General features: G+C 38.2%; 1 protein-coding gene across 1 annotated transcript in view; it reads right to left on the bottom strand.

The window, feature by feature from the left end:
• The window catches only part of NT5DC1 (5'-nucleotidase domain containing 1), a 124244-nt gene that overhangs the window by 45257 nt on the left and 60316 nt on the right, over window positions 1-18671 (bottom strand). The gene's annotated exons all lie outside the window — the stretch shown is intronic.

Here is an 18671-nt window from a genome sequence, read left to right as displayed (position 1 = left end):
TATAGCCCATAGCAGCTTTACCAAAATGTCAAATTAACATGAAATTTCTCTACGTATTTCTTCTGTGCTCAAACCCTCTGTAACCAAAACTGTCAAGCTAGTTAAAGGTTTAAAAAGAAATATAATAATTGTAGAGACAGAAATTATACCAAGTATTTGGCTCTCAGTCTGTGTGTGTTATATTATAATGAACATCATAACAGATTATTTTTCTTCCAGCACTTGTTCTATATGCAACTGTCTGTGGTCAACTTTGCTGAATGATTTAATAAATCCCAGACATTACTTAGCCTTCTGGTATGTGAGTAATGCTGTTCTCTAGTTTGAAAAAATAAGATTTAAACCACTTGAACTTTAGCTATTTAATGGAAGAGAACACGCATGTTTGAAACAGTAGTATCAAAGAAAGACGGAAGGATGCTGGGTGCTAAACATTGTTCCATACACTACACATTCAAACATCTACAGATGGCAGGTACAAAAGTCTTCCAAAAGAAGATTCAAATTGGCTGTTATCCCTGGAATTAGACAGGAGGCAAAAAACTGTATTATTCTGTACTACAGCTTGGCAGATTTCTTCCAGAAAAGTAGACTGCTATATCTGAGAAGAGTCTCTCAAGCAAAATCTCCCAACTCACAACCAGGCCACTCTTCCAGCTCTTCGCTGTATTTAGGCCAGGCTGTGTAACAGTGTCTACCAGGGATACAAGCCTGCTCCTGCAGCCAGCATTATGGGATGCCATGACATTTGCCTTGACAGCTAGCCAAGAACAATGATATTTTTGATTAAACAAAGCAGATTTATGAAAGAAGGTTTCCTGTTGTGTTTTCCCTCCTTCTTTCCTGAGGCATGAATATTGTTTGGGATGAACAACAATTTCTAGGAACAGAATCTGCATTTTTCTTTCCTCCATATTATAACTAGCAATGATATTTCATATGCTTTCCCATGAAAATTTTTCTTTTTGTGTTTTGGAAAGTGCACAACATTAGATGAGAAGGAAGGGGCACACACAAGAAAAGCAGGCTTAGCACTAGGTCCTACAGGTACAAACAATTAAAATAAAGATGGCAAAGTTCATTTATATAACCAGTGACCTATCACTCTTATCACTCTCAGATGAAAAGGTCTGTTTTACTCCTGGATGCTCTTTGTTTTTCTGTCCTTATGAAATCCCTTCCACTGTTTGTGATCATTATTTGATGTGCAATTTAAGGCCTTTGAGTTAATTTAAACAAAACTGTCCTATCTCTCCATAATCTGTGCAGTATCTTCTATGTGACAAATCTATTATATTTGGCCTTTGAGCTACATCTGCATTGGAAAAGGCCAACAACTCTGGGTTCAATATATGAGCTGAAAGAGAGTCTTATTCCAGCTTTCTATCTAGACCCTGAAGCCCAGCTGTTAATTGCAGACAAGCAATGAATCAGTTCTTGACACGGAGATCTGAAATTTGCCTCTGGGCTGTTTGCCATATCAGGCAGAGGCAGCTGAGAAGAATCCTCATTGAAGCATACTCTACTGTAATTAGACCAGCAAGGCCCAGGAAAGCAGAGTTTGACTTAATTCCTAACATACTATTGTATGGTGGAATACAAACTCATACCTGTAAATGAGTTTAATCACCAAAGCTTGCCAGATTTGATTGAAAGCCACATAAAAGCCAAAAAACTTGCTCATTAACCCAGGGCAGGAGCCAATTTTGATGAGTATAGCAGAGTCACAGCTTTATTGTTATCTGTATATCTGTACATTGCCTAAAATAAAAGCTCTACCTTTTTTCCTCTTTGTTTTATGAATATCACTTAACATACAGCTATATGGACATTGACATATATTAATACATACCCTTAAATCAGGGAAAGCAAAACATTCACAAAGCAACTGTCCCAACTTTCACCTCAAATTCTCTGTTGTTTTCAGTTACCTTCAAGCATGCCAAAGCCTTCAATTGTAACCTCTGGCTCTTTGGCAGTGAGAACACTTACACAAAATACAAAGAAGTATTTAATAAAAAAATTCAAAACAAGAAGCCCATGACAATCAACATAACAATTAACATATTTACCCCCTGCCCTGTCATTTTATGAGAAAACTTAATCCAATGATGTGGAGGAGGAAAGTGAATATCTAAGCATTTCATACACAACCTTGGAATGTATTACGTATGTGTCAATATGAACAAATGCAATTATTTAAATTTCCATTCCTGTTATTAAACAACATGAAGTTTATCTCAAATCTCTGAAATACAGCCTGCTTTAGCAAATTAGCAACTAGACTCTTAAGGGATTTATAATAATCTTCCAAATATACTTTCAGAAACAATTATTGCTTTTGCAGTCCACCTTTCAGAAGGTATCCTTTCAGAAAAATAAAAGTATCCTTTCAAGAAAAAATTATACATTTTAAGCTGAAGATGGAAATAGAAGCAATTAAAATGAATTGTCTAGAACCACCACATATGAAGGTCCTGCCAGAGTCTCTTATCAGATCAACATCTTGGTGTATTTTCAAAGCAATATAATTTCCTCTGTCTATATTATCAGAGGTTGCTTTTGTGTCCAGCTTGGAGTTAATTTTTTCTTGTTTTATCTGACATTTTAATTTGACAGTTAATCTGGTTTTTAATCTGACATTTATCTGACATGGTGTTGACTTGTAATTTAACTGTGTGAGAGCTGTGATAGCAAGTGTGATGGGAATTCTGTAGCTGGAAATGCTGGAAATGCAGAACCCCCAGACCATACTCAGAAAGAGGCTGCACAATGCTTGTTGTGTCTTCCAGCATAGATAATAATCCAGTCCTTAAGCCAATGACCTTTCTCTAGTATAGTCACAAAATTACTATATTGAAGTACGCAGTTTGATATTTGTGGAAAAAAAAAAAAACCAAAATCAACTCTGTATTTCTCTTGTGCTCTGCATTGCACTGCTTCTCCCCAGCAGGGTCAGTTCACACCCACCTGGCCCTGGACTCATTTGGATTCAATGCCATTAAATCTGCACTGCCAGGACACTGCAGTTTTCATCCCTTAACTGCTATTTGGATTATAAAGTGGGCAAATGTTCAAGGGGTACCTTTCTGGCAAGGTCTTAGTCCAGAATTAAAACACAGGAACAGTGTATTTCTCAGTATTGTCACTGCTTCTGGGGGGAACTTACTTGATTACATTAAAAATAATTCATCTGCTATTTATACAATTTAGCTAAGCAAAAAAGTATGAGGCTAAAAAAAAAATCACTAGAATTCAGCCAAGAAAAATAAACTTTACACTTCCAATTTGTAGCTTGTATTTAGTGACTTTAACAACTAACAATCTCTTACAATGAAAGCAGTATTTGGAAATGTGACTTTTCTCTTTTAAATTCAAAGGCAATATGATAGCTTAGCTATTAATACAGATAACCAAATTCTCTGCAGCTCTGCCATGAGAAAGAACTTCTAGTTCTTCCCTAATTTTTGTTCTAATGCTGGCTTGCAGATAACAGTTATTAATTTGATTAACAGAGCAGAGCTGCAATAAATGTTACAAGCAGCGATGATACAGACAAAAATATTCACTGGTTATTCCTATGCACTGTGGCCTTACAGCACTTCATGTCTTTAGAGTGAACAGAGACACTTCTTTGACCATTGTTGCTGTCTTCCTCTCCTGTCTAAATAAACTAATACAACAACTATCATAAACATTCAACAGAAACACAAGAAAAGTAACTTCATCACAGAAGATTCTGCAAAAGAACTTAAATTTCAACTAATGAAAGCAAGTAGAAGAGAAAGGGGGTGATGGTTAAAATTACATTAGGCAAGTTGTCTTTTACTGCCTTTTATTTAAGCTGAAGTGTGTTCTTGTAGGAGCAGCAGAAGCAAAATGAGAGACAGAGGGAAGGAAATGTTTACAAAAAGCAAGATAAGAAAAGATAATGGTGACGCAGGAATGACTGGACAAAATATGGTTACATTCTGGAGGCCTGGGATGAGGCAGATATCAGGAACAGAGAGCAGCAGGAAGAGATAAATCATCCTCTCCTTCCCCCAGGAGATAAAAACTTTTAAAAACAGAACAAAAGGATGACAGTCCTGGAAGATAGGAGGTTAGGAAGAGGCAAATGTCATAAGAGCAAAAATGAAGAGTGACAGATATCAAATATTTTGAACTTTCATGTTTTCTACAATTGTCTCAATTTTTTAGAAAGATTGAGAAATTTAGAAACACAGTGCCATTTCTTAAAAGGCCAAAGGGTTAAACATCCTGGTCCAGTTCAGGCAGGAAGAACACCAGCTATTTACATTTCTTTATTAGGAGCAGACATGAAAACAGGATACTAAGTTTGGAGACAAAGGAGATTTTAATTTTATGGTACCAAATCTCTCATTCTCACCTGAAAAAAAGAGTGAAGAAGCATTTCTGTGATAAAAGAGGGGGGGAAAGGAGCATGGGTGAATTGGCTAGTGGAGACCAGAAATTCAGAATAACATCTCAGTGAGTTTCTGCCTGTCACAAAGCTGAACTTTGCAACCCAATGAATCTCTGCTTGTTGTAGCTAAGAACTAGCTTATGAGCCAGACATATGAGTAGCTGCTTACACACCAGTATCTTTCAAGCTGCTCCTGCATATACAAAGGGAAGAGAAATGTGACAGAAAAGGGAAAAAAAACCCTGAAAATCAGACAGAAGAGAGGAGGTAGGAAATATGAGGAGAAATAAAAATCAAACCAGTACTAAGGATAGATTTCATTCTATTAATAATGCACAGTTTTAAATAGGGAGCATATATTAGGATGCCAAATCAAATTAAAGAAAAAAATTTTCCTCCTGTGCTCTCAGAAAATTAGGTATTTCTATGATCACAGTGTAAGCCCTCTGCATGTGGCACTTGAGTTCTGAACTAATCACATATTACCAGCTGAACTGCAGGATCAACTGGGTCTTCATTTGCCTCTTTGCCTGTGCATCTGTCAAAGATGTTTACCGCCCATGTAACATTAACATTCTCAATATTTTTAGCAACATCCAGCTCTGGCCAGGCAGAAATAGATCACATTTTCTAAAATAATAAACTATTTTCCAGTGATGACAACTCTGTGCTCACTTTGATTAATTTCAAGGGGGTGACCATAAGGTAAGGGTCTGTGGTGGGCTAGGAAAAACATGACTACTTGGATTAATAGTAGCTGCAGTGCTATATAAACACTTAATACACTGAAGGAAACATTTTAGCAGAGCACACACAAAACATCACCTCTGCAAATATTTCATGGGTCATTTCCTCTTCTACTTATTTTCTACTCCTGTGGCCTATGAGAAATTTTTCTGCAAGATTTAAAATGCTTTGGTATCTAAAGATAGGTCTCCAATGAAAAAGGGTCTGGTTGACTAAAAATTTTCCTAGGGAAGCTAAGAGCAGATGTTGTTTCTTCTGGCCTAATATTATAAGGCAGGAACTACCACTCTCCCTCCTTTCTGAGTTGAGGTTCCCATGACAAAGGCAGTCAGGATAGCACAGGACCTTTAGCTATATTTAAAGGGAAGTCCTAATGTCTAAATTAGAAGCTATCACTGCTCTGACATTTCTTAGCTGAACATCACCCCCTTCTTCCCACTGCGCAGCAGGGAGTAGAACCAAAGACCTCTGATGGACAACCCAGAACCTCAAGGCTGTGCAAGGTTTAAGGGCTGGCCCTAATCAAAGTCAGCTTCAGGGTGAGGCTGTATAATTTGTTGAAAACTTGTCAAACAACTTTTCCCCAAAAACTCTTCAAGCATAAAAAGTACCACTTCCTGATACCCCCACCATTTCCTATCAAGAAGAACCCCATTCAATCTGCCCCTAATCTTCACCCTCCTGCTTGCTAGCTCTGCCTCATCTCCCACCACACTGGCAGTGTCCTGGATGCAGAACAATCAAGACTCAATGCTACAGCCAGATGCTGGCATGGCTTTTGCATGTTAGTGTTATTCCTACTTCTTACTGAGGTCCATGGACACTGCAGGCTATTTTCATATATTTTCTGTTCTTACTGGTGTTCCCAAATGGCTGATTTAACTGCTCCCACAGCCAGAGTAAGCCCCACTCTGCAGTTCTTGCATCGTCTCATCCCAAGCTTGCAAATGCCTTCCTTTAGAAAAGCGTAAGAATCCATATAATAGAAGTTATGAGAAGCACAGGTATGTGGCAAAGTCTGCAGCCTGACTTCACCGTGACTGCTGACACTTGTAACGAAGTTGTCTTGATGTAGGTAGTTTGAATGACCTTCCACAGTTTTATATACACAAGTCTTGGAGAGAGTATTTCTTTCTTTCCTTGTTTTTTCTTTTCCTTCTGCTTTTATGTTAATATTTATATAAATTTATATTTATTTGTAGCAATATTTCCCCAATGCACTACAAAGCAGGAAGGATGTACTTTGGAGGTAGGACAGGATCTGTTGCTATATTTTAGAGGAAATTATTTATTTCTCCAAAGAATTCATTTCCATGCTTTACATTATCATGCTAGTTAGAAGCATAACAGAACAGATTTATCAAACAACATGAAACCAATGAATTTCTGATGACACTCACAACCCATGGGCTGAACACTAAACTTGTGCAGAGGTAACTATCCCTTGCTAGACAAACATTCTGTTAAATTAGTCTGATTCCCCAGATCCTCCCTACAATTAAAGTGAACAATCTGCAGGAAAAATCTGCTTTGTTCCCTTGTCAAGAATGTCTTCTGATAGGATTTATGCAACACACTTATTTATGCTTGGAAGTAAAAGACTGAAAGCTGGCATAGGGATTGCTCAAGGCAACACAACCCACATTTTTTCCTCCTGTTAAAGATTTACATAGATAATTTGTTATATAAGTATTACCATAGTATTAATACTTACAGGAGGACAATCTACCAGTGGTAAATTACCATAAAAATCCTGGAAATCTCCATCCTCACCTATACTTTGACTGCTGAAGTTACTGATCCTTATACACATATTTATCATACAAACTTGTCATAGAAGTATATTTGAGATTTTTCTTCTACATACATTACAACTATTTGCTCTCAACACCAACTTTCCCGACAAATTTTTCATACTTCAATAGATGCCTGTTAAACTCTACCTGTTGTCAATCAATTCACATACCTTTAAAATACATCCCCTGGTAAAGACATCCTAAAAAAAATCACAAAACAATTTAGGATGGAAGGAGGAAATTGTTTTGTTCAACTGAATGCAGCTAAGTAGGTGGGGAATGGAATCTGTTCAGGATGCTGCTGCAGTCTAATGTGGCAGGAAATAAAATATTCAATTGTGAATCTGATGAAGGTTACTTGAGTCCATTAGCTTGTGTAAAATGTGCTTTTATGCTTGGTGTGGAAATGAAGTGCATAATGAAGAAATAAAATACAGTAGATAGATATCTTACAATGACATACAGACTACAGCTGCTGATAAACTAAAAATCCTACTCAGCTGTCCTGCTACACCAAGAAGACGTTACAGGTAATCCCTGCTTCTGAGATCTCAAATTAAAATAGCTCTGGACAAGAGATGGAACTAGAAAGAAAGGGATGAAGCTTTGAATGGACCAGCTACTTTGAGGCACTTCTTGCAGTAAGAAAGAAGTATAAGAAATGTTTTTCCTGGAAGCAGCAGCATCATGTACCTCTTATATTTGCACATGTAGATATTAACACACAGAGATACATATATATGTATACTAAAGAAAACCAATATTTTTCTTAAAACATGAAATAATCCTTTTTTGTCTCCCAAGACATTGGGCACTGACAAGAACAAATGGGGTTAATTCCAACTTCCAGGTCTACAGTTGCAAACTTTCCAAATGGGTACAGATGGACCAAGGGCTGTAAGCAGACTCATTTAACTTCCTACATAACATTCCTATATAGATGCCACATGCACTCTTCAAGAACAATCTGATTAGCAGTGGGAACCTGCAAGCAACAAGTACCACAAGAATGGGGTAGGGAGAAGAACTTTGTGTAAATTGGGGCATTTAAAATGGTATCAGAAAAACCTGTCAGAAAACAAGACATTACAGAAGAGTGTGACCAGGGGAGATTTGTGACAGGCTATTCTCTTTTCATGTTTATGGTTACCCTGTGTATACACAAAGTTACCAGCCACGTGCTCTCTGTGATCTCATTATTTTTACAACTTAAAAGTAGTGTTCAACAATTACTACTCGTACTGTAGGTGATGTACACCTGCTGTTATGCCTACCATCACATTTTAATACATAAAATGAAAGCCTTACTCTTCTTGCCTGGGACCTCACCCTAGCCATCCTGTTAATACAGCTCTCCAATCACACACATACAAAGTGCTTTTCATGGTTCTTGCCTACACAGCTGCATAGATCTGGCTGCAGAAGAGTATTTTCAGTTCCTGTGTATTAAATATTAACAGGAAGATGTACCAAGAAGGGCCATCGGGATAAGGCTCAAAGAGCTGAAATGACAAGGTGTCAGGGTACATTCAGACTGCGCAGTGAAACGCGGTATAAAGGCGTTCACTGATCGCTAAGAAGCCGGCACAGCTGGAGGAAGCAAGGCTTCCACGTGTGCGCATTTGTTCTCCATCTCATCCGGCCACACGGCTGCGGAAAGAGAGAGAGCAACTTCCCGGAGCAGGAGCTCATCGTTCCCGGCGCTCCTCCCGCGCCCGGTCCATCGGTCCGGTGGTGCCATCTAGCGAGGGGCGCCCGGCACCGACACCGGCACCGCCACCGGGGCGGCGGCCGCACCGCAAAGCGCCGCAAGCTCCCTGCCCTGGTTTAGACACCACGGCTGTCCGGAGCGCAAGTCCCAGCTATTAATTTCCCCCCTTTTCTCTAGTTATTGAAACCTTCTTAAATTTCAAGACAAAACTTTTAAAGTTTTGAAGAAGTGAAACATGGATTTCCACAGCCACAAATGGCAGTGGTGCTCAAACAGCAAGTGTGACAGGTCAGGGCATGGTGTGGGAGGAAGGCTTCATGGAAAACACTGGGTGATTAAACATAAATCTGAGAGGCGAATAATAACAGTCTTCAAGCATGTAGAAAGCTCATGCTTGGGGTAAAAAAATAAAAAAGGAACAATCTGTCCTCTGAGGTACAGATCAATGAATCAAGAAGCAATAATCTTAGACTTCTGTAAACCTAGATTAGAAATTATGAGAAGGTTTCTGATTTGAGCGGTACTGACACACGGGAAAAGCTGCCAAGGAAGTTGTAGGATCTTTTCAGTGCAGGTCTTTAAAAAGAGGTTAGAAAGCCATCTGTTAAAACACCTAACCCACCTTTTTGGCAGTGGTGTGCTAAATGCAAGCTATTTTCTACAGTTCCTTAAAGTACTGTGATTACATATTACCAATGAATATGCATCCCCATGTCCATCCATTGCTTTAATGAGTCATGCTAGCATTCACATTTATCAATGTGATATGGATAATGACACTTATGGTCACATCAGGAAAATTTACTAGCAGGCAGTAAGAGGAATGAATTCAGCAAAGAGCAGCAGCACAGCTCTGTTAATCACAGTTTTTGCAAACCTGAACAAGAAGTCTGAAACTTATCCAAACAAAAGAAGTCTGAAACTTATCCAAACAGATACAGCCAGCTGACTTCATGCTACTTTCATTGCAGACCATCTCTTTCCCATTTGTACCAGCTCATTTGCCACAAGAAGGTTGAGAGGACACTCCCTAATGCTATTTTCATGAACACAAAGACTCCATTATTTTATGGCCAAGCCATCAGCTTGAGAACAAAGGAAAAAAGCTGCTTTCCAGAAATTTTACAAGATGTACGGCCTCCATTAAGAATGCTTTAAAAATGGCACAATTAAATGAAATTATTTTATGCAAGGCTCGTGTGCTGAGTTCCTCACTCTCTTATGGAGAATGGAAAAGAAGAAATTAGTTAAAATTATACCTGAAGCACTTTTATACCTGAAGGTTATTGCTGGTCAGCAAGAATTTTGGAGTTTATAGTCTAGAGAAATCTATTTAAAAGTTACGAAGAAAATTTTTCTGAGTGCTTTGTTTGTGATTCTGGATTCCTGTCTCTCCTGGTTTGATTCCTAACCTGTTTTAATGTTATTCAAACAACACAACAAACAGATGAGAACTTTTGGCTTTCTGAGGCCATTTTTGTATGGATCTCTGCAGCTGCTAGCAAGAAATTCTGGAAATCAAAGGCAATTTATATATTTGATATAAAATAATAGAAGCATAGAATGGTTTAGGTTGGAAGAGACTTTAAAGATCATGTAGTTCCAAATCTCCCTCAAAATTTTTAAGTGACTACAGAGTATCTCTTACATTTATAGTGTATTTACAAAGTGTATCCCAAAATGTTGTGGCTGTTTCTATCTATGCAAACTTTACAGGACTCTGTGTTTCGGGTTTCTTGCAGGCTGGCAGAGGTGGCCGAGGGCGGCTGGGAACCCACCCTGCTCAGGGCAGCAGTGGGCACTCCTGGGCACGCTGTTCCCCTGGGTGGGCAGGCTGTGGGGTAGGAGGGTTTCCAGGCACCTACACCACCAACAACCTTACTCCAGTTTTCTTCATCCTCACTACAACTTTAATTAAACAAAACTTAAAATTTAATGAGAAAAAGCAGAAAGCAAGTGCCTGGTTACCACTTGAACCCTTGCTAGGCTTCAAGGAAGGAAGTCCTGCCATTCAAATTCCACTTACATGGGGCTTAGCCAAACAGGATGGAGTATTTATGAAAGCAAAGACTGCATGAACAATTCGTATTTGTGTATTTAAAATGTTTGTAGAGGCAGTTTCCACAGAACAACAAAAGTCTTCCCTGAATATTTATGAAGAAATCAGATGATACACAAACAGTTCTTTTGTTTTCCAGCTTGTGGGACTGGTTATTAAGTTCCAAGAAAAGAGACATATAAGGAGACCCACTTCTCCTTTAGTCTTTAAATTACCATTCCTGCCAAAGCCAATGACATATGCACACCATGTTTGCATTCAGTACCTTACATTCTGCAAAAATCAAACAACATCCTCATTCATTTATTTTTTGGACAGACACCCGAACATTAATGTGCAATTATTCTGTTATTCTGTTAATATAATTTGTTGTATGTGCTTTCTTTTATTACTACCCTTCTGCTGGAAGAAGTGAATTGAATATGGAAATGTCTTGAATGAATGCTGGTTTTAGACAGTTTATAGTAATATAAGACACAAACTATGTTTTTTTCATTAAAACACTCCTATCAAGACCAATGTTAAATTATATCCGCAATAGTGGCTACATCACAGCTGCTTTTTAAAAGGAATTTCTCTGCTGTATAAGGACTCAAGATAAACAAAATGAAAGACAAATAAAGGTAATATTTTATTTTTCCTTTTTAAGTGCAAATTTTCAGACATTAGAAACCATTTGAGTCTGGCAATAGCATAGCAGATATATGCCTGAGAGATATGTTGCCTCAAGAATTTGCTCATATCTGTATTCATTATGAAAAATTGCTATAAAACAAAATGCAATTTGCATATATTACACATGCACATGTAAGATGTATTTGTAGAGAAAGATAAATATACTTATATGGAAAATGCCATTATTACTATTATAGTAATAAGTTTATGGGCTAGTGGATAGAATAAAACAGTAACTATACTTAAAGAAACTTTAAATTATACATAAAGACTTCAATATTCTTTAGAGAAAGGACTATAAAGTCTTATGTGCTCATTTAATTGTTAGGCATTTGAATCACTTATGACTTTCTCCATATGTACTGTCATTCTTCCACAGAAATGCATTGGTAGAAAGTATGAATACAGCATCACATGCTGTTATGAAAAGAGTTTATAATAAGAGTTTTCTTGGAATTTTTATTATACCTCATGCTCTTTCATGATTAGCTTACCAGAAACATTGGGGTAATAAAAGTCCTTGGTTGTTATTTGACCATGGCTGACTGTGCACTACATTAAGATATTTTATAGCTTGATAGAAGTATGCCTCTTAAGAATTTGTTCAGAGTTCCATGACAAAATTCACACTGACTTCAGTGGCATAAGAGTTTACAAGGATCTTACCCTCCTCAATATAAGAAACAGAGGATCAGCAAATATTACTTTATTGACTCAAAAGACACAAGCTGATTTTGCTCCTACTCCTGCTCTCATTTTAATTTCTGTTGCAGATGATTACAAGAGATCAAATAAGCAAATCTAAGCACCTGGCAGACAGGAACCTGTACCTGCTTTCTTTACTCCCTCATTGAGTGTTTTATTTCACTGTGGGGACAGGTTTAATGCACACATATACAATCAGTCACTCCATCTCACCTGACAGGCAGTAACTTTTTATGCCACTTGCAAGCTCAGCAACATGCCCTGCAACATGCCAATCTAAAAACACCTTTCACAATGCTCACCTGGGAAGTTTAAACTCTTCTTTTCCAGCTTGTTTAAAATGTCCTTTGCTTGAGCCAAACAAAATGGATATAAAGAAGACTGCAGGAGTCCTAGCCTGGGAAAAGTATTCTGGCTTATTAAGTGCAGAGAGCTAAACCAAATAGGTAGCAGCATTTCCCCATAGTGCAGCAAGAAGCTTGTCTGAGTGACTTACAATCTTTGGCATGCAAGAAACACTTCACATGCAATGTACAGATTTTGGCTACATGGTATGAGCCTCATATTTTATCCAGTCAATCTTATTTGAGTTTTAAGAACATGTCCAAGTTCTAATACAGCTGAACTGGGAATGATTTAAATCAGATGCATGCTTACATGCCATTTCTTCATTTCTTTTCCTAGCTTGACAGCTACAAATAGCTTTACATTCTATTAAAAAAAAAAAAGAGTAACGAGTGCTTTCTACATAAAGCTTCCAAAATTAGACAAACTATTTTTATTTAAATCCATAAAACAAGGGAATGCAATGAAATACTATAGTAAAATGTAAGGGTTATATATAGGGAATATAGGGAAGATGGCATTCAAACCAAGATGGGAAGGTATGTGTGTGGCTCTTTGCATTCACTGCAATGACACCAAGAGTTTCTATGAAAATACTGGCTGAACAAATTTATTTTTTTTTTAAGCAAGATACAGTAAGTTTAAATAATACCTTTACAGATTACAGATGCCCTCATTACTGTAATGTAATTGAATTCTAACTCTGGATTTAAAAGTCACCAAGCACTGGCTCTACTGAAACACCAGAGGGAGCAAGTTTCACAGAGGAGTGAATACTTTTATTGCAAACTCCTGGCTACTGTGTTTCATCATTTAGAAGGATACAAAAGAATACAGTCAGATTACCTGGAGTGGCTAGGAAGGTGCCCTTCAATGCAAAGCCCTTCAACCCGTGATGAAATGCAGAACAAGGAGCCCCGAACAGCAGAGAAAGTGAGGATGTGCATCATTTGGGCAGTTGCAGGTTTTTATTCACAAAGCTGAAAAATCTTCTGTTACTGAGTAAAGGACAAAAACTAACAGCCTTGATGTATTCGCCTAATAAAGGTTATTTTGGTACTGTTTTTTTAAAAATTGACTCACACTCCTCCTTCACAGCACAAATCACACTCAGTTGTGACAGACTCCTCTAAAAGACTAAAAAAAGAGAACAACAGATATGATCAAAGTCAAATCTACCATGAAATGAACTGAGTTACTTGGAAAAAACACATTTTCTTGTCCTTCATTGGAGACTACACTAAGCAAGGCCCAAAGAAAAAATAACCCAAATCAGTTGTCTTTCTGATGATTCACATGTGAAAATAGATCTCACTTTGAAGTGACCTTGTTGCTGAGTCTTAAATGGGAACTGAAACTTCACAGCTACTCTTAAGGACTGATCAAGTGGCAGTGTATCTGCACTGTTAATACAGTCTAAAATTTATCAGGGATAAAAATCCTTTTATGCCATTACACTGGGTCCAGTTCGGTCAGAAGACATTGCCAGCCATTACACAGTGAGATCCCAAGGGATATTTTTTCATAGCTGGTGGCCTGTTTTTGGTGGTGCCCTGCTCCCGAGGGACCTCTAAGGTCAGGAGTAGTCTTTACATTATGATTAGTGCAATTTCTCCTCATAAAGAATTTTTCAGCATGCACATGTCTTAGTCCTTCCTGCTCTCTCCAGTGAATGGTGCCTGATCTGGACTGCTAGCAAATCACTTTGTACACACAGAATGCACAGGAAGGGCTGTTTCAAACCAAAGAAAAGTTTATGGTGGTTTCGGTGTCTGCTTTCAATCTAAGAACAATGAGTTTCAGAAAAGAGGGAGGAGGAGGAGGAAGAGAGGAGAGAAGAAAGTCATAGGACTAAGCCAGGGAAGCAGAGGGAGAGGGAGAAGGGAAAAAGAGCAGCCTCTTGCATGAGTAGGGTTTGTGGCCATGGAACAGCAACAGCAACTGAAAGCAAAATTTGTAACAGGTTTTTTTGGAACTGGTCTGATTGGTACTGTAGCAGCAAACCAGCACATATTTCTTTCCCTCCACACATTATGACCCCATGGGAGAAAGGCATCCCAAGGATTTGATCACCACAATTACTACAAAAAACAAAAAATCTGGGTGCAAGGAGCAAGCAAAACCTGCCTAAATGACAGATTTCACAACATACCCTCCAGTTGTATTTAAGTAAGTTAAGTCTGTCAAACAAAAAAAGTATCAGAGATTGCTTTATTGCCCCAGGCCCCTTCGGGCAGCAATAGGAGAGTTTCTAATGCCTACACAAAAAGTATTTTCCTTCTTCTAACATACAGGATGAAAAAAGGAAAACTATCACTATTGACTTTTATAGATTGGAGGGCATATTTGAAAGTAGAAAATAAAACTCTGATTTTGCAAACTCCACAGAGTGTTTTCTCTTCCTTTTGGTAAGCACTGCAATTAGGGAGTTTGTACTTCACCTGACCTAGCAGCTGGACCACTCATCCTTTTTAAGCTCCAAGGAAGAGGCTGTCTGGCACCTCAGCAGACTACTGAGATCCAGCAGTGCTGTCACTGCCTCCCGACTGGAAACAATCCTTTCCAGCCCTCTCACACACCACACAGGTCTCACAGTTCAACCCTCAAGCTCCCGGAGACCACAAAATATTTGGCAGTGCAAGAGGTCTATGATCTTTCCTGTTTGGCTTTGCTCGGAGCTCTATAAGGCAAACAGTTGGTGCAAAGGCACAGGAGGCTTCAAAGCTTTCAGCAGCGCTCTCCCCTTGCATTTTGGTTTCTCTCTCTGTCCATGCAGGCAGCTGGCTGGTATCCTTCAGCCATTTGGAAGTTAGTATGCCTCTGAAATACACATCAGTGCCACATACTGGCTTTCATGCTGGAAGGTGGATGCATGCCATATGGCCAGTGACTGGATATATTTCACACTGTTTTCAAATCTACCAGCACGACAGTTCAAATCATCTTCTAGGGCTGATGTAAGTTACCAGGGTGATAATTCTGTGTTCAAGTACTTATCTGGCTTCCTGACAGATATATTTGATTCTTATAATTCTCCAAAAATAGCACACAATCATGTATAAGTTTTTTAAAGTTCTGTCAGAAAATCATCATCATCATTAAAAACTGCACACAAAATTTGTTCATTTTAATCTTCAATCCTTTCCTAAGTACTTTGATTTTTTCAACTTCTTTTTAGAAAGAAGCTGATCTCTTTTTCCTGAACTTTGATAGCAGTACAAACTTACAAAGTAGCTGGCACTGCACACTTAGATAAAGTATTCCATCAGTATTCTTTCTTTTACATCCTCATTAAAAATGAGTACAATAATAACACTATACATCCAATTTCAAATAACTTCATCTATTTTACCAAAAGAATACAGTTTTAAATTTAGCAAGAAAACTTATATTTAGCAGGAAGGTTTTTACTTAGGAAATCTCAGTTTTGGACTTATAAAGCAGTTTCAGTAACTTCAAGCCAGGTAAATGCATAAAAAATGCATCTTAAAATATCAATTTGATAAAAAAGGTGCATGCAAACAACACATAATTTAATTTTTTTAGGGGGGAGTTGCATATATTGATTAAATTTTCTCTACCAGTTTTCCCATTTATTACTGCAGAGACTTAGGCAGATCCAGGCTGGTGATTTAGAACAAGAATTTTATGCAGGTGCTAACTCTGTAAAGGGACTATCACAGAAAGCTTATTGCTAATGATTTACTGGCAGCTAATTGCTTCTGCTTGGGCTAAATAATTAGCAAACTGAAGTGTACTGAATAAATAAGAGTTTTAAAATCCAAGCAAGTCACCTTTTAAGTTGTTTCATGCATCCCAAGAAACCCTGAGACAATTCACTGACAAAACTTACCCAAGGACAACAGAAAATATTTTCCAGTTCATGAGGTCAGGAGTAAGTTGTTGGTGATCAAGCAAACCTTTCATTATTAGTTTGTGGAATCTAGCAAGTGTATTTTTTCTTCAGTAGTTTTCTTTTCCAGAACTGGGAAGTACTGGTTTCTTTCCCTCCCTTGCTAATGACTAAGATGTGGTGCTATGCTGGGCTGGCCAGAGGCAGGGGACAAGAAGAATGTGTGCTGTCTCCTTTTCTCTAGACAGTTTCAATGTGGCTTGAAAGCAAGTCCTGTCCAGGTCAGCTTTAATAAGAAAGAGAATTCTCGCCAGGGATTGTGGTTACCCTCAAGACTTCATATAAAACTCTTGGGAGCACAAATATAAATTCCATTAACAACTTGCTATATTTTAGCTTTCAAAAGCAAAACCCTAGTGTGCCTTGTAACACAGATGAATAGCTAGGATATTGAGAATATTACCAGATTTTTTAATTAATGAAATCTACACCAGCAAGAAATTGGAATACTGTTTGAATCACAAAGGGGTACTAAAGACTCAATATGTCTACTTTTTCTTGATTCTTTTTCTACTATGAAATATAGAACTAAAAATGAATAAATCAACCAATAACACTCTTGTTTAATTAAAATATTTTTATTCTTTTTGTTTTAATTACAATCAGAATGCTCCCTTTTTGTTATTTCTACCAGAAAACTTTATTTAGCTTTCCTTTGAGGAAGAAAATACTACTGCAGTTGCAACACAAGCACCTTTGTCATCCTAATAGCTTCACTAGGTGGTTTATTATCACTATCTCTTTATGCTCCTTGGAATAAGCAGGTAAATTCACAAAAGTATAGTGGCATAAAATCTAAGCTCCACAGACAATAATATCAGATCTGTCCTCTGGCAGGTCACCCAATATAATAAAATTTTGCAGCAGGTCAGGTGTGGACATAATCACTTTTTTTTTTCCCCACATTTCCCAAAGCTCACTACAATAAACTCTTTATGCTGACATTATGACTTCATGCTGGTTTTATGCTAAATGCAGATCAAACACCTGATGCTTTATAAAGCTGAACTGATAGGAACCTCAAAGAAAGTCTGCTGGGACAAAGTTAACCTTGATGATTTTTATGGACAGAAATCTTATCAGCACCGTAAACCAGTGCTTTATTTAATGCATGAGGCCCTAGGTGCCTTAAGCCAGCATCAGTTCATCACTGAATGTGAGCACACACATTCAGATCGAGCTAAAATGAAAGTGTTTGAAGATGCTCATACTCAGACCCTAAGGATGTTTCTAAATGCTCCCTCCCTTCTACAGCAGTCCATCATTTCACCAGTTTTGGAGTAGTTACAATGTTCTATTAACTGCAAACACTGTTTCTGTGAAAGCTTTGCTTTGTTTGAGTTTCCATACAGATTACCTCAATTTCTTTCCCTTTGCTGTGGGAACATTTGCAGGTGCAAGTGGAATGCTGGCAAGTCCTGAAACTGTGGGAGATCACAGAGAAGAGCAGTGCTGGGAATTCCTGCCTGTGCCTCAGGTCTTACAGGGCACATTTTCATTGCCTTTACCCCAATGCCATGAAAAAGAGCCAAAACCCCCCAAAGCAGTTAATGCCAGCACTGAGGGGTCCCTTCCAGGATTGTTCCTGAACAGAAGCTCTCCCCTGAGTAACACAGTTCCACACACACAGTTCCAGCTACATAATATACGGCTACGCTGTAATTGCTGGGTAAGCAAAGAGGGAGAATGAGAAGTTTTTCTCTGGGACATGGAAATTTCCCAGCTCTGCAAGATGAGGACAGGACACCATCATGAATCACTGGCTGGGCAAAAACCTAGCCTAGTAAAAGAACAGTCCTTAAGGATGAGAGTCACCCCACCAAAGGTTGACAGTCCCTAAATCCGTGCAGGATGGCAAGGCTTCTTTTACAGTTGATGGAGACAAACGGGTGTCTCTAGCATGTTGCTCTTCCCACTTGAGTGTACACAGATGTCTAAAATAGACCATGTGAGTCACACACTACAAATGCCCATTTCTTTCCTTTGCTCCAAAAAAGTAATCTAGACAACAAATGCCTAATTGTCAACATCCAGAGTCCACTTGCATGAAAGCCAGTCTGGCTGGAAGGATGTGATTTGTTCAGCTGGGCTAATTAAACATGAAGATCTCTAAAACAGGACAAATAGCAATGATTAGAATTAATAGGACTGATGAACACCAAAGGACTAAAGGCATAAGACTGTCTGAAAACAAATTATCTACTTTTCTATCCTCTTCTTCCCGTCTTTCATGAAAGATGAACATTGACTATGTAGATAAAAAGGACATACCCCAAATCTTAACTGTCTTCTAC

The sequence above is a fragment of the Zonotrichia leucophrys genome, chromosome 3, assembly GCF_028769735.1.
Source record: "Zonotrichia leucophrys gambelii isolate GWCS_2022_RI chromosome 3, RI_Zleu_2.0, whole genome shotgun sequence".
In the NCBI taxonomy this organism is placed as follows: Eukaryota; Metazoa; Chordata; class Aves; order Passeriformes; family Passerellidae; genus Zonotrichia; species Zonotrichia leucophrys.
This window is presented reverse-complemented; position numbering and strand designations above follow the sequence as displayed.